This window comes from Triticum dicoccoides, chromosome 4A, assembly GCF_002162155.2.
Source record: "Triticum dicoccoides isolate Atlit2015 ecotype Zavitan chromosome 4A, WEW_v2.0, whole genome shotgun sequence".
NCBI lineage: Eukaryota > Viridiplantae > Streptophyta > Magnoliopsida > Poales > Poaceae > Triticum > Triticum dicoccoides.
The window spans coordinates 744,131,237-744,142,553 of NC_041386.1; the positions used below are offsets into that span (position 1 = coordinate 744,131,237).

General features: G+C 41.0%; 1 pseudogene; it reads left to right on the forward strand.

Annotated features, from left to right (window-relative positions):
- Window positions 1-1,507: 1,507 nt before the first annotated feature.
- LOC119288370 lies at window positions 1,508-4,721 on the forward strand (annotated as a pseudogene).
- Window positions 4,722-11,317: the final 6,596 nt, after the last annotated feature.

Below are 11,317 nucleotides of genomic sequence, written 5' to 3' on the forward strand. Positions count from 1 at the left end.
TTTTCCTTCCGTGAGAGGCGTGGTTTTGCTTCCGTGAGAGGCACAGCCGCACCTCTCGAAAATGGAAGAAAAATGCGTTTTCTTTTTTTTCTTCCGCAAGAGACATGGTCGTGCCTCCGCAATGAAAAAAAAACACGTTTTCTCTTTTTTTTTCATGCGGCATGGTTTTGGTTTCGTGAGAGGACGAGAAAGAAAAAAGTGTTTTCTCTTTTCTTTTCCTTCCATGAGAGGTACGGTTTTTGCTTCTGTGAGAGGCAGTTTTTGTTTTCGCCATGCCTCTCAGAAACAAAAAAAGGCGCGTTTTCTCTTCTTTTTTCCTTCCGCGAGAGGCACGGGTTTGCTTCCGTGAGAGGATGACGTGCCTCTCGGAAGCGAAAAAAACGTGTTTTCTCCTTTTTTTTTCCTTCCGTGAGAGGCGTGGTTTTGCTTTATCAAGGTCAAGCACAGAAGCTGAGTACAAGGCACTTGCAAATGCCACAACAGAAATTATTTGGGTACAGTCTATGTTAAAGGAACTTGGTATAAAGAGTACCAAAGCTCCGTGTTTATGGTGTGATAATCTTGGTGCCACCTACCTATCTGCAAATCCAGTGTTTCATGCAAGAACGAAGCATATTGAAATTGATTCCCACTTTGTCAGAGAAAGAGTTGCAAATCAGCAGTTAGACATTCGGTTTGTGCATTCTAGAGATCAAGTTGCAGATGGTTTCACAAAACCGTTGCCTACAAGAAGTTTTGAAGAATTCAAGCGTAATCTCAACTTGACAAAGTTGTGATTAAGGGAGGATGTTAAGCAACGCATTGTGTGCCCGATCGTGACAGGTTGGTAACGTAGACTCCAAGGGGATCCGGCTAGGTTAGTCCAGGTTGTTAGCATGTTTATCTTTGTAACAACTCTATCTCTATCCTCTTATCCCTTGTATCCCAAGTTGTAATCTCAATCATGTACGCGATCTGGGAGTTGCGCCCCAGTATATAAACACGCAGCCGTCGGTCAGACGAAGACACGACGTTAACCAAAGAGTTTTACATCATAGTCTTGTTCAACTGCATCATACACTTGACTTGACCGAGTACATGAGACAGAGGGACATGCTTCAAAGTCCGTAATACAAATTATAGTTTTCCGTTCTCTGGGTTAAGCAACAAGAGCGACATCACTTGTTCTGCTGCCTGGTTTGGTCCATATATCCATCGAATGTTTGGAAGCCAGTACAACGTTGCCGTACCGTGTGAGACATGCAACTCAGCCATCCGCAAATCAGTATGCACATGCCTCCGACACGAATGACGACTTGACCCATAGCTGGAGCTGACCGTAACTCTCATGCCTACTCCCCATCAAACATGGCATGTTCCGCAGACTTCCGTGCCCACGGTTGTTCTCTTCTTTGACATGTATATTCCGTTAACATGTCAGACAGATGTGTGCTCGACTATTTAATGTGCTGCCAATACTTCTCAGAAGAATAGAAACCACAGCCAATTCCATCCAACCTAGCTAGCTAGTCATGGAGATGGATCCACCACCCAAAATGCTTGCCTCTCTCACAATAACCATACTGATGATGATGATGGCCACCTCCGTCGCACTTGCGTCGTCGGATGCAGCGGTGCTCGAAGGACAAGGAAGAGCGCTCCTCGACTGGAAAGCCAGCCTCGACAACCAAAGCCAAAGAGCACTGCACTCTTGGGGCAACACGTCGACGCCCTGCAATTGGCGTGGCATCACCTGCGGTACCGGTATGCACCGGCACCCGCTAGTGATCAAAGGCATCTTTCTGCAGGGGATGCGGCTAAGAGGGGCTCTGGAGTCCCTCAACTTCTCTACCTTGAGGACCTTGACACGCCTCGACCTCTCACACAACCTCCTTGCTGGGAGCATTCCTCGTAGTATCGAGGTCCTTGGCGAGCTCCATGCTCTCCTTCTGCAAGGCAACCAGATAAGAGGCTCAATCCCACTAGGTCTAGGAAATCTCACAAAATTGCATTCCTTAATGCTTCACGAAAATGAACTTTTCGGTGAAATACCAAGCCAAATAGGCAACATGAGTAGTCTTGTCACCCTCAACTTGTCAAGCAATCACTTGGTTGGTCATATCCCTTGTGAAATAGGACACATGAAGCACTTAGTTGCATTAGATTTGTCCAGTAATAATCTTTTCGGTAAAATACCAAGCAGCATAGGTGGTTTGACCGAACTCACTAGCTTGTACCTTTACAGTAACAAACTTTCTGGACAAATTCCACGAGAACTAGGTTATCTTCTAAACTTAAAGGACCTGCAACTTGGCATCAACACGCTCTCAGGTTCCATTCCACGAAATTTACATAATTTGACCAAGCTTACTGTGTTAATACTATGGGGAAACAAACTTTCTGGGCTAATTCCACAAAAAATAGATTGCCTTTCAAATTTACAGTACCTGAGTCTTGGTGAAAACATACTCTCGGGTTCCATCCCAAATAGCATAGGAAATTTGACCAAACTCACAACCTTGTCCCTTCGCAACAACCAACTTTCTGGGTTAATTCCACAAGAATTGGAGTACCTTGCAAACTTAGAGTACCTAGATCTTAGTGAAAACATACTCTGGGGCTCCATCCCAAATAGCATAGTAAATTTGACCAAACTCACAATCTTGTACCTTTACAACAACAAACTTTCTGGACACATCCCTCGAGAACTAGGTCGCCTCGTGAACTTAAAGGATTTGGAGCTTAGCATCAACACACTAACTGGTTCCATCCCAAATAGCATAAGAAATTTGACCAAACTCACAACCTTGTACCTTGACAACAACCATATTTCTGGCCACGTCCCTCGAGAACTAGGTCGCCTTGTGAACTTAGAGGTTTTGTATCTTGGCCCTAACACGCTAACTGGTTCCATCCCAAATAGCATAAGAAATTTGACCAAACTCATAGACTTGTACCTTTTCGGCAACCAACTTTCTGGACACATCCCTCGAGAATTAGATTACCTTGAGAAGTTAGAGGAGTTGGATCTTAGCAACTAACACACTAACGGGTTCCATCCCAAGTAGCATAGGAAATTTGACCAAACTCACAAATTTGTACCTTAAGAGTAACCAACTTTCTAGCCAAATTCCACGAGAAGTAGGTTATTTAGCCAACTTAGACTACTTGAGGCTTAGCTACAACACACTGACAGGCTCCATCCCAAACAACCTAGGCAATCTCACAAAAATCACTGGCTTGTATCTTGACAATAATCAACTTTCCGGCCACATTCCTCGAGAATTAGGTTATTTGGCCAATTTAGAGTGGTTGTCCCTTAGAAATAATTCACTAACAGGTGCCATCCCAAATAACCTTGGCAATCTGACAAAACTTTATAAATTGGACTTTGGCCAGAACCAACTTTCTGGGCCAATTCCATGAGAAATTTAAAGTATTTAGAGCTTACCAACAACACAGTAACACATTTCGTCACAAACAGCCTAGAGTGTCTTGTAGAATTATCTTTCTAGGAAAAATTCACAAAAATTATCTTGTAGGATTATCTTTCTAGGACCAAACCCCTGCGCCAGCTCCTCCTCACGGCGATCGACTCCACCTGCTCCTCTCCTGCACTCGTCCTCGCCGAAAAAAAAGAAAAGAAAAAAAGGCCCACACCCTCGCCGCTGGGTCACTCCACACCGGCTCGCTCAGCAGCGACTAGGCTGCCATCGCCGCGACGTCCGCGCCGGCAGCCCTCGCCCTCACCGCCGTCTTCAACTGCTGGAACGCCCCCAAGCTAAAGCTATCGCTGTTGTTTGCTCCCTGTACTTGTCCTAAACTGGAGTCCCTACAGAAAGCTACGGAGAGCAGTGAATTAGCGAGGAGGAGATGAGATTGCCTAAAGTTCCCAAGGTATGAATTAATTAATGAACCATTGCGCACGGTGTCGTTACTTACGTTGAGTAATACGGAGTAGATTTCAGAAGAATCTTGAATAAATAGCCACTCAATTTTGTAATACATTTTTTCCTGCCTGAATGTTTATCATCCTTGCCCCTGCTAGGGAACAGAACAGGTGACTTTGGCGGGGATCAAATGGCCACAACGGGGTGCACTTCCAGTAATAACAGATGCATTTGAGATGCACGGTGCTGTTGAAATTGATACGCCTGCATTTGAGTTGAGAGAAACCCTTACGGCCAAATATATATGATGAAGACCCTAAGTTGGTCTACGACCTTGCTGATCTCGTACAGACAGTTTCAATGTCCTTCTATAATTGAAAAGTTTTTTTTTTTTTTTTTTTTTTTGCATTTAACTCACTCAGCTGTCATGATCTGCTCCCTCTAATGCTACTGAGCTACTCTGTCTGGAACAGGAAGGCAAAGCCAGTACTGTGGCGCCCAAGGAAGCAGCGGCCCAGTCACCCTTGCCACCTGGGAGACATGAAGGAGAGTAGGCGCTACTTATCAGAGAGCCTGAAGCGTACGTAGTGTGGTGGGTCTTGTGTGTTGGTTTTATTGAGACTAATGTACCTCTCTTCTCCTCACCTTCTCCCCTCCTCCTCTCCAATTCCTTCCCAGATCCTCTTGTATGTATCAACTCTAGAACTCGAATTCCAGCGAAGTATGGCCATTTGATCTGAGACAAAGTCAATTAGCTAGCAGGAGTAAGGATAAACATTTAGACAGAGAATTGACTGACATGTACTGAATATAAGTAATCAGAACAGAAAGACAAGGCAAGAGAGGATGTAAATGCACAATGGTTCATTAATTCATACTCCTAGTGTCAAAAACGTTCTTATATTATATTATGGGACGGAGGGAGTAGTACCTTGGGAACTTTAGGCAATCTCATCTCCTCGGCTGTGAGAGTACTACCGGTGACAGTTTTTGAAAATTTGGCTGTGTATACATCCAAAATGTAAGGTTTCAGAAAGCTCAGGAGAGTAGATCCTACACATAGTCATTTGTCATAGAAATGGATGCTAATCTGAAGAACAAACCAGGAGCAGGGGGGAGAGAACAGGATACCTCATCTCGGCCGACAAAAAGCGAAAGAATGATGCGAAGTGTCAGAATGATGTGCTGCCAGGAAACAGAGTAGTTACTATCACTGCATGCATAGCGTGTCGATATCGTTTCCTGGAATTGAGACATAGAGAGCCATGAGCAATCAATTGATCTGCATACACATTAATTGCTTTGGAAATTCAGCATAGGGCAAAAAGTTGGAATCACCAAAAACAAAGAGAGCTTAGATGGTTAGATCTTACTGGATGTCTCTTCAATAAGTGAGATCATACCGCAGAGAGCAAAGCTCAACACCCTGCAGGTGCAGGTTAGTTGATGGCCAGACTTGAAAGCTCAAACATGTAGGAATGTATATAATGCAATAAAGGACTGGCGGAGTTGCTGAATGGCGCCATACTAACAATTCAACAGTTAAACTTGTGTGAATATAACTTATATACAGAAGCAGCACATGACAAATCAAACACAATATGGGATTTTCAGCAAAACCAAACACTTGCGCTAACATTAATTAATTATAAAAGGACACTGAAACTGCATGTACCAATTTCAACAGCACCATGGATCCCAAATACGCATGCTATTACTGAAAGCGCACGCCGCCTTATGGCCATTTCATCTCCCGCAAAGTGACGTGTTCCCGCCTTATGGCCATTTCATCTCCAGCAGCATCAGAGCCTCCTCATCCTCCTCGTTCCCCTCGCCGGTTTCAACGGCAGCGGCGTCTCACTTCCTCAGCCTGACGGGAGCGTTGAGCTCGGCCAGCACCTTCGAGTGGAGGGCCCGTGAACGGCGGGCAACTTGGCGAGCGCGGCCGGCGCGGACGCGCCTCCTCTAGCTCCGGCAGCAAGATTGGAGGACCCGGTTAGGAGCCGGCGGCGGCGGGGGAAGTCGCCATGGGAGTTCCGACGGTACAGCGCGAGGCCCAGCAGCGCCTAATCTTTCTTCTTCTACTACTACTACTCAGACGTTTCTACAAACTATACACATAGAAAATTTAGGACAAATTACGGAGTAAAGTAAAAAAATGCATTGAAAAGATGCCAGCCATCATCTCTCCCCTCTAATTACTCAACCCCCAATAAGCTAAGTGCATGTACAAATTAAGAAGACCATGCGTAGATTGTTATTGGTCCTGATTACCGTGTGATGCGAGATAAATATTATTTTTTAATTTAAAGTGCATTGAAAGATAGAAGTACACTTTTCTTGGAAAATTTTAAAGCCAAATGTAAGCTCTTTACTTGTAAAAGATGTGTTACATTATGGAACGGAGGGAGAACATTTTTTGTTTTATATGCAAATAAGGTGTTTTATAAATAAAATATCCATGTGTTTCAAAAAATATTCGTGTATATAAAACTGTTCATGTCTATTTGAAAGGAAAAAAATTGTATCACAAAAAGGGTATCAAACCAAAAAGATATATTCTTCTATTTTAAAAGCAATGTTCTCGTATGCCCCAAAAATGTCCGTGAATATAATTTTTTATGTGTTATTCAAAAACAGCTCCCCTTGATTTTCAAAAAAGATAACATTTTTCTAAAAATGTTTATCGCATATTTTAAAAAAAATTATATGTGTTAACAAAAGTTAATGTATCTTGTGTGCTTAAAAAGGCTCATCAAGTAATTCATATATATTTAATCATGTTTTTTATAAATATTCAACGTGTGTTATAAAATGCTCAAGTTATATATAAAAGGTTAACTGTGTATTTTAAAAATGTTCAGCTTTTGTTTTAAAAAATGTTCATGTTGTGTTTAAAATTTGTTCCTCGTGCAAGAAATATTGCTCATTGTGCATGAAAAAATATTTGTTGTGCATTTCTCAAAAGTTTCATCATGTATTGACAAATGCACATTAACAAATAATTATGCATTTTATAATATTAAATGTTCAACATTCATTCGGGAAGTTAAAATGTCTTTTAAAAATGACATCATGTGATTTAAAAGGTTAATCATGTAATTCGTATGTTACTCTTCTAATTCATATGTTAATCATGTAATTTTTCAATATTCAAGGTGTATTTTAAAAAGGTCATCCGGTATATATAAAAGATTGACTGTGTATTTAAAAATGTGGTCACCATTTATGTTAAAAAAATTCATGTTATATTTATAATTTTTTTCAACTTGCATGAAAAACAATTCATTTTGTATATATAAAATTGTTCATCATGTATTGACAAATCTTCATGTGTAATTAATAAATATTCATCTTGTAGAATTAAATGTTCAACATGAATTTTCAAATATCAAATAGTAATTAAAAAACGTCCATCTTGTATTTTAAAAATAAAGTTCATGTATTTTAAAATTCATCATGTATTCTAAAAATAATCATAATGTACTTGTAAAATGTCCAACGTGTATTAATATGTTCATCATATATTTTGAAACATCATGTATTAAAAAATATGTATTTATCAAAAAGTTTTATATTTTATTATAAATAAGCAGATAAAATGTTCAACTATTTTTTTATAAGAAAAAGCCATGCTATTTGAAATTTAGAAAAAAATGTTCACAATGAAATAAATGTTCATGTACTTAAAAACTACTAGCCATATGCCCGTGTGTTGACACGGGGTTAACAAACTTAGACAAATAGATATTTGTCGAATCGTCACTATAATTTGCGTCATGCATGTCGCATGCAGCTTATGAGTGTCTTCAAACAAATATTATCTTGTACAAACCCAGCCTTTTGGATCTTGGGCACTCTTGGTGCACGCTACAAAAACTCAGCCGGAGAATTTATCATCTCGAAAGGTTTAAAATAATAATACTAAGATTTGCATGGAGGGCTCGCGCTGCCGCACGAAAAAAGGCCCCTACACGATAGGCATCTTGCGAGCGCGGTCGGTGCGGAGGCGCCTCCTCCGCCTCCGGCAACAAGAATGGAGGACCCAGTTAGGAGCCTGCTGAGATCGGCGACGACATGGGCCTCATACTTGGCGGTCATGTCGAGAGCGTCGGGCGAGGCACAACGCTTGATCTCGGAGGAGAGCGCGGCAACGGTGGGCTCGAGCGAGCGGGTCTGCGCAGCAGCCAATGGCGGCCTCGTTGCAGGTTAGTGCGGTGGCGGCGGCAGGGAGTCGCCATGAGAGTTCTGATGGGGGACAGTCACTTACAGTGCATGGCACTGCACTAGTCCTAGCAACGCCTAATCTTCTCTTTTTCTTACATTTTTGTTTAGTTTATATATTTATTTCAAATAAAATATTCATGTATTTCAAAAAGTATTTGCGTATATAAAAATGTTCATACCAAAAAATAAATATATTCTTGTACATTAAAACAATGTTCTACTATGGCCAAAAAAAACCTGTGAACATAAAAAATGTATGTGTAATTTAAAACAGTTCTCCATGATTTTCAAAATATATAACATTGTTTGTAAAATATTCATCATATATTTAAAATATCAATGTGTACCTGAAAATTTCTGAAAGTATCTTTAAAAAATGTCATCGTATGCTTAAATATTAATTATGTATTTTATAAATATTCATGGGGTATTATAAAATTCTCATCGAGTATATATAAAAAGTTTGACTATATATTAAAAATGTTCAGCATTGAATTGAAAAATGTTCATGGTGTACTTAAAAATTGATCATCGTGCATGAAAAAATGTCCATTATGCACAAAAAACTCTTCCTGTTTATCAGGTATGGACAAAGATCATGTGTATAACAAATATCCATCTTATAATATTAAATGTTCTACATGAATTATAAAAAATTAATGTGTCATTAAAATAATGTTCATCTTCTATTTATAAAAAAATCGTGTATTTTAAAATTTCATCATTTATTTAAAACATCATGTACTAAAAAATAATGTATTTGGCAAAACGTTTTATACTTATAAGAAAGAAGCAGCTAAAATGTTCAAGTACTTTTGTAATAAAAATCATACTATTTGAAATTCAGAAAAAAAATGGTCACGATGAAATAAAATGTCATGTACTTTTTTTGCCGGGTTAATGTTCATGTACTGGAAAAACTATAGTATAAAAAAAGGTTTGCATATCAAATTAATTGTTCATATAACTGTTCAAAAAACAACAGAAAAGGGGAAAACGAAAGCAATATAGATAGAAAAAATATAAAATGGGACAGAAGCAGAACAAATAAAAGGAAAAATAAATAAAAACAAAACAAACAGTAAAAGGAAAGAAAGAACGGAGGAAATCAAACTCAAAGAAAGCAACATAAAAAAAAGTTAATGGATGTGCAGGAAGTACAAAAAAAGGACTTTTTTGAATTTTGAGTGAGGATAATTGTCTTAAATTTCGGAGAATCGGCTATCAGCAACCGCAAGGACTGTACCAGCCTCTGTTTTTGGAAACACGTCACCAGAGAACCTTGCAAGTGTTACTCGAACCGTGACACCAAATTTTGGCACGATCAAGAACTTAATTAAAATGACCTCGAATGGAGAAGCGGTCTACATCAAAAAGTTCCGTATTGTCGAAATGAACATCTTTGAAGTTTGGTCCATCGCTATCCGATCTCATCTCTAGAGCCGAAACTATACTCAAAGTACTCAGATTTTGTATTCAGAGTAGTATTCGGCCAATTAAGCCTCCAAGATGGCCTCATATGAAAAACATTTTTACACGAATTGTCTTCGTCTCATCAAAACGGTATATTTTAATATAATAATCGTCCCAATCCGACTTCGTATGCAAAAATTAGAGTCATCGGAATGCAGTCCTGTCACGAGGCAAAACATGGCGCGCCCCACCAAACACATGTCTGATGGGTAGCGCGAGTAACATGCTGTTTTGCGCGAGCGATTCGGCCCAGAAGATGGTCTCGAATCGAAAAACGTTCAACATGAAGTTGTTCATCCCGTCGAAGCGGCTAAATTTGTTTTTGGGTGCATTTCCATCTGAGATAATTTGTTACCTGTGAGAGCCAAAAACCGAACCAATGTCTCAGACTTACCTAAATCCGAGTTCGATTATTATTGAAAAGATTTGGGCCAGATTTGGAGTCCTTTTCTGGTACGGAAAGTCCAGTCGTCTCATAAATAGATGAGATGTGATGGCCGATTGAAAAACAACACACAATCGCAAAACCCATCTACTTTTTACCCTAGTTTTACATCTCTCCTTGTTTCTTTCTCTCTCGTTCTTCGTTCGTTCTTCGTGTTAAAGAGCAGCGATCCTCGAGGCTCTAGGGGCGGGCGAACCGACCTACGGCATCGCATAGCCACCGCGCGTCCAGACGGGGTCCCTTCCGGACGCGTGGGGTTTCGGGTCTTCAAAAGCGCCCGCCGGATTGCTTGCATACCGCGCTTCCGGTCGGGTCTCCTTCGACGTGAGCTGTGGTGTATCACCCTCGACGTTGGAGGTACACGGTGACGTGTTCGTGTGCGAACACACTTCTTGGCGACTTCGCTGGGGAAGAAATATCAAGAATCATCATCAACCATGTCTAATCTCCCCAAGCCCTTAGAAGTTGATGCCGATAACATCATTAAGCCCAATCTTGATGAACTATCGGAGGAACATCGCCAAGCTTATGAACTTTCAAGAAGGACCGTCAAGGCAACATCACTCATGTCGGCGCGCCACCTCCGCTCTGCCGAACCTGCCGCTAATCACCGACAAGGAGCCCCCTGCCCTCCGCCGTCTCCTCCCGCCTCGACCAACCCCATCCAATCCCCTCCTCAGCTAGACAGAGGCAGCCGCCCACCGATTGAATAAAAAAAATCAAGAAAAAACCCATGACGCGGGTCGAAAAGAGACCCAATGAAAACCTGCGACAAATGATGAGCCGTTACGCGCGACTGAGGTCTGAGGACACGCGACGCGCAGAGATTCGTGATGGTTCGGACGGACAGAAAAATGACCTGAAGCGAATTTAAAAACAGATTTCTGAAAAATAGTAAATGTGAAGAAGAAATGAAGTGCGCGCCGCATAGAAATCAGAGTCGATGGACGGAAGGTCCCAGTCAATGGTGATGTTTCCGGTCGGATCAAGCGGGTTGTAGTGAGCTGCAAGAGACACGGTGAAGTGAATTAGCAATCGCGAAATCAAATCGGCAAGAAATAGAGCACGCATCAGGAGAAATCCAAAGAAGTTCTGTAGCAGCGAAGCCGAAGCGGCAAGGAACAGAGCGCATGCATGCATCAGGAGAAAACCTGAAGTATAGGCGAAATTAAAGCGGCAAGGAACAGAGCGAATTCATCAGGAGAAAACAAATGAAGTAGTAGTACTTGGATCATAAACAATAATTCATAAATCCTAAAACCCTAAACCCCTAAACCGGCACTAAACCCCTAATCCGGCCGCG